At 41.0% G+C, this 6,000-nt stretch overlaps 1 protein-coding gene across 4 annotated transcripts in view; it reads right to left on the bottom strand.

The window, feature by feature from the left end:
* The window catches only part of nlgn2a (neuroligin 2a), a 239,238-nt gene that overhangs the window by 73,136 nt on the left and 160,102 nt on the right, over positions 1-6,000 (bottom strand). The window lies entirely within an intron of this gene.

Raw genomic sequence — 6,000 nt, 5'->3', positions numbered from 1 at the left:
TATTACTTGAGAAAAAAAAAGAGAACACTGATGACTGATGACAGAGGGATTTTGACTCAGTCTGCGCTCCAGATGGGTTAATTATTAATCGCGTTAGTCGTGATGACGGCGCGTTAACGCTCACAGCACTAAAAAATTGTAAGGTTGCCATTGGCTTCAAACCAGATGAAAGAGGTAAACCTAAGAATGTAACCAAAGCGGTGTGCCACTTGTGCAGACGTATAAAGCAAGCAAAGTACTCAAACACGACTAACTTGTATGAGCATGTACGTGTCCACCATCCGGCTGAGTATGATAGGCTATCACCAACTTCTGCACCTCGATCGACAAGCAGATGAGGTGGGGGCAGATGAAAGAGGGTGCTGTTAAAACAGCACTACTATTCTGTTGACTGCTTCTATTAGCTCCATCATTATTAGCAAACTTACTCATGAGCAGATAAATAAATAAATAAATAAATCGCCCTTGTAAATACAATCGCCGATGGGCTCAGCCTATCATCGATAGTCGTTATTTTATATCAAGTCGCCCACCCCTACCTGTGCCAAAAACATTTACTATACATTAAATGATTTGAATTTTATGTGTTTATGAGTTTTGACAACCAGATTCAAGTTCAGGAGCAGAATAAATTGCACTTCCTTTTGCTCTCCAGATACAGTATGGGCAAGGCATGTTTCAAAGACCAGCTTTAAGTCCTAATTAGCAGCAGTGCATTCCAATTAACTCAACTCCAGCTTTAATCATTTATATGATCAGGGTAATTAAATACATCACTACGTTGAAACCATACAGCACAGGAAACTTTGCGAGACCCAGACTAATTTGTGGTAGGCTTCGTAAACCAAGACCACAAAACTGAACTCTTGCACTGCTGACTGCAGCACCGGAAGGCTGCATCGCTGATGATATCGAATATAATCTCATACGAAGACGTCGGCCTGCGCAGAAACACACGCTGTTTCGAGTTTTCATATCACATGGCCACATCTAGCTTCTGCATCAATAATTCCTGCATCGCCCTTCCAAATCGACATGTCGGATTGCTGAAGCAAGAACACAAACAGCAGAAACCATCGCACAGCGTATCCACAGAGCAGACATTGATATGCATGACTGCATGCACCTACACGTGCCTGGTGCACACCACCTCTAAACACACAAACGCTCGCTTCTAACCCCACACTAGCTTTGCCTCTCTCTGTCAAAGGAAAATGCCATCCATCATGCAGGATGCATGGGGTGAAAGATTACTCACATTTCTCCCAATCATGGCCAAATTGCTCTGGATGGCTCTCATATTTGGGAGATGGCTGTGGCCGTCTCTTTGCATACAAATGACAAAGTCTCCCCCGCAATTTGCTTTCTCCTTGACTCAAAGAATGTGATGAGAGAGTTACAGACAGGGTGCAGGAAGAAGAAAATGCAGAATTGCAGCTGGAGGACTGGAAGGAGGGAGAGAGATGTAACATACAAGGACAGATAATTAAGTCCAACCTAATGCTCACGTCATTAGGTAGGGCGTGATACTCGGGGAGAATCTAATGCCGCTGCGACACCTGACTTATTTTTATCATCTTTGAAAACTACATTTGTAATCCACACATTTAAATGTCTTTTGTACAGGATTACTTTCTTCTAAAAGTCAACACACCAGGTTCAAGCTGGCATGAAACAGCAGTATGAATATCCTCAGTATGCAGAGCTATCATACAGCATTGCTCTATAAGAGTACTAACAGATATGTGACGCTGTTGTTGACCACATATAAAAAAACTATTTACATCTTACTGATAAAAACAAATCAAAGAGCGCTGGGAGCACGAATTAACAAGTTAACAAGCCAACAGTGTAGCCAGGTTTTAGTCTGGAGGTAGAAACCTAATGCCTGAAAAGTTACCAATCCCCTTGTTATGTTGAGAAAAACAGGAAACTAGCCTTTGCTTTCTATTCCCAAGTTCATCTAACCTGGAACTTTGCTAGAATTGCTTTTCCTTTCAGAAACAGGGTTTCTGCCAGTCTATTACAAGCTTGGTGGCCCATCTGGTCTAAACTGATCCACTTATAAGCACTGTGGATTTTTTTTTTCATACATACACAAAAATATAAGCATTACGCTGGCTAATATACAGCCATGGTTAAACAAAAGTACACACAATGATTGAAAAGCTCTTTTATTTAGTAACTGCTTTCTGTATGACTTTATCAATCTCTCACATGTTTGCTTGCTTTGATCATTAATGCCACGTAACAGACACACAGACTGATGGGCAATAACAACTGTTGATAAGGTTCCTCTGTGGCATTGTGGTAACACAAACCTGAATACGCTTAACAACAAGCTGCCAAATGTTTCTTTTATAGTGGTCCTCACTCTTGATGCACTTCTAAGGAAGTCAAGGAAATCAAGTACATTTGTTTAGCAGGGCCTTGCTGCTTTTACCCTCTTAGTTCCTGTATTAACAGTGACAGTGTACTTTTACTTCTTCAACATTTTACTCAGTAGCCTGCTGTTGCCTTTAGCTGTAAAAGCTATAAAAATAGCTCAAATAACTACATCAGTTTCAAAGGGAATAAAGGATTTGGCAAATATACTGTAATTTACAATGAGTTTAGCTGTTCAGGTGATATTCGACTACCTCCAGACACAAATTCAGGACTAACAGAGGTAAGATGAGTAAAGTAAAGCTAACTGTGATTTGGTGCTTCCTCTCTATTAAATGTTGTAAACATGAAATAAACTACCTGGTACCATGAGAAATTCTCAATCATTTCAATTTGACAGAAGAAAAAAAAGAAAATACCTTTTTCACACTTTTACAGTTGTGTCAGTCAGGTTAGCTAGCGTGATAGCACTCAGGATAGCCATGGCATTGCAGTAGTATTCACAGTATTCTGTATGATAACAAGTGTGTGCCGGCTGCTAATGAGCACCACTTCACCTGCAAGCTAATTGGAGCTAATTACAGCTCCACAACCCTGGTGGCAGCACTTTTAGGAGGAGAATGACACTAGCGCTGACTCTAAACCACAGCGGCTAGATTTTGGCTAAAACTGTCACTCTTAACAAAGTAACAAACTTGTTACCAGCACTTTTCTGTAACAACTTGATGAGAAGAATTACACTTTTATAGATAGCAGCAATCAACAATAACAAAAGCAACAAAAAGGCCTTTTAACAGTCCTTTAATAGATATTTCATATTGCATTCTGTTATTCACTGTAGCAAAAAATGCTGATGAATTCAATAGGGAAGCACTGAAAAGCAAACACTTTAGGTAATTGCATGCAAATGAAAATGTGTCACCGCAGTAAAGGCGGTTTAAATGCTCCAAAAACAACACAGCAACATCCTTTAAGAAAGAAACAAAACAAATCAAAGCCAGGCTGCCTATTTTAAAACAGCTTCCAGGAGCCCGCTCTCTCTTCGGCTAATGAAATATCTAAAGCACTTAGTTTCCTTTAGTTAGCACCTGCCTCCTTAGAGGCATGTTCCTCCTCTCCAAGCTAAATTACTTGGTCTCAGTGGAGCGAGACAGAGTGCGGTAACAAAGAGGAGAAGTCGAGTGTATTTTCAAAAAAGGGATGACGCGCTCGTGCTGGAGAGCTGAGGTGGCAGACAATAGTGTGCTGGCAGATCTCACAGTGAACTGAGCAGACAGGTTACAGCGTGCTACACCGGGCCTGTAAAGCCACTTTAACCACTTTCCAAATCCCTCACTTTCCCTCAGTGCTGCCGCTGGTACTAACAGCTCAAAAGTGCATCATAACCAAACCTTCCCCTACCAAAATACTCCGCAAAGGTTTGTTTTTGGTTTTTTTGGGTTTTTTTTACAATGCCTACTCTCTGTGGAATGAATTATACATCTGCAAAACAGTCATCTGAAAGTTGGAGGTTCTGGGCGAGGGCGTGCAGTTAAAATGAGGAATTGTGAGGTGCATTTCCACGTCAGTAAAAATGCCACATCTGTATATGATTTGCATGCTTGTTCTCTTCTTCCACTCCTATGTTTAATAGACTTCCTGGCAATGCAGGACTCAGTGGCCAAATAAAAAAACAGGATGTATGGTGACAAGAGTACGAGAATTAAGTAAGTAAGCTAAAAGATCTCACAAAGCAACAAATCATGCCACCACATAATGAAAAAGCTGACATACTTTTATTATCAGTCTGAAAAGAGCCATTTCTAAGGCTTTAGGACTCCAGTATTGAAGTGACTGGCCTACCAAGATTCCTCCAAGAGTCTACTGATGACTCATCAGGTCACAAAATAACACAGAACAATACTTAAAGACCTGCAGGCTTCACTTGCCTCAGTCAAGTTCAGAGTTCATGATGCTACAAGAATCACACCAGCAGTCAAACATGGTGGTAGTGTAACGGTCTTGGGCTGTTTTGTTGCCTCGGGACCTGTTAGACTTGCCATAATTGAGGGAAACATGAATTCTGCTCTGTATCAGGAAATTCTGAAGGACAATGTCCAACCATCATTGTGCTCTGAAGGTGTTGGTTGCATTTGGGTTATCCAAGTCCACCTCTGAATAGCTCAAAAAGAAACCAAACAAAATAAGATGCTTTGGTATCACCTTAAGCAGTCTGTTAATACTTTTCAGTCTGAATTATAACAATTCTACAAAGAAGAGTGGGCCAAATTTCCTCCAAAGCACTGTGAAAGATTCAATGCCGGTTATCACAAATACTTAATTGCAGCTGTTGATGCCAAGGATGGCACAACCAGTTATTAGGTTTAGAGGGCAATTACTTATTAACATAGTGCCGCAAGGATAATAAGTAAGCAAAAAAAAAAAGAAGTCAGGAAGGGTGTAAACAGTTTTTCGCAGCACTTCAACTTTAACTCTATGTAGACCAGTGTTTCCCAACCTTTTGGAGCCACGGCACATATTTCACATTAGAAAAATCACACGGCACACCACCAAACAAAAATGTCACAAAAAGGATATTGATCATTTTCCCCCTGTGCACCAGGCACAGTGGAATTGGTTTGGTTTGTCCCCAGTATACTTTTTTTGCTTTCTTTTGACCACTACCTCATGCCAGGGCTTCATCTGGGTCGGAATTTTCTCCAGGATCCAGGTCAGATTGACTATGTTTTCTTTTCAAATATTTATCTATTTATTTATTACACGCTTTGTCATCTCACTCACAGCATGACTATTATGTAATTTCTTCTTCGTCTTCTTCTGTTTTATTGGCAGTTGGCAACCCATTTAATGAGAGCAGGTAGTTGTACTGCCCTCTAGTGGAAGAGAAAGTAATCAATCTGCCTGTTACTAATCAGGTTGAACCAGATAATCTTCCACGGCACACCTGATTATTTCTCATGGCACACCTATCCACAGTGGTTGGGAAACAATTATGTAGACAAATCTAGACACGATTTAAGGTAAGATTATTTTTTTTTTAATTTTAGGAGAAATCTAGTGCATATGAAGCCATGTGCTTCATTCCTCCCAACTTAAAATAAGTCACTGCTGATTATGGCTCCATATATGTCTTCGACCACATTTTTGAAAGTAAAATTCTTCTGATTAATACATTGCAAAACCATATCTACCTTCTCTTCTACCTGCTCTTCATTCTACTTATTCTGCATTCTTCTATTTTATGAGAAAAGGGTCCATGAGGCACGGTGGTTAGCCCTGTTGCCGCACAGCAAGAAGGTCCTGAGTTCAATTCCACCACTAGGCCGGGGTCTTTCTGTGTGGAGTTTGCATGTTCTTATGTGGGTTCCCTCCGGGTACTCCGGCTTCCTCCCACAGTCCAAAGACATGCAGTTAGTGGGGATAGGTTAACTGATCAATCTAAATTGCCCATAGGTGTGAATGTGAGAGCGAATGGTTGTCTGTCTCTGTGTGTTAGCCCTTTAACAGACTGGCAACCTGTCCAGGGTGTACCCCGCCTCTCGCCCTATGACAGCTGGGATAAGCTCCAGCACCCCCTGCAACCCTGAAAAGGATAAGTGGAAGCGAATGGATGGA

This window comes from Pundamilia nyererei, unplaced genomic scaffold (assembly GCF_000239375.1).
Source record: "Pundamilia nyererei isolate P.nyererei 1_Seehausen unplaced genomic scaffold, PunNye1.0 scaffold00260, whole genome shotgun sequence".
Lineage (NCBI taxonomy): Eukaryota > Metazoa > Chordata > Actinopteri > Cichliformes > Cichlidae > Pundamilia > Pundamilia nyererei.
This window is presented reverse-complemented; position numbering and strand designations above follow the sequence as displayed.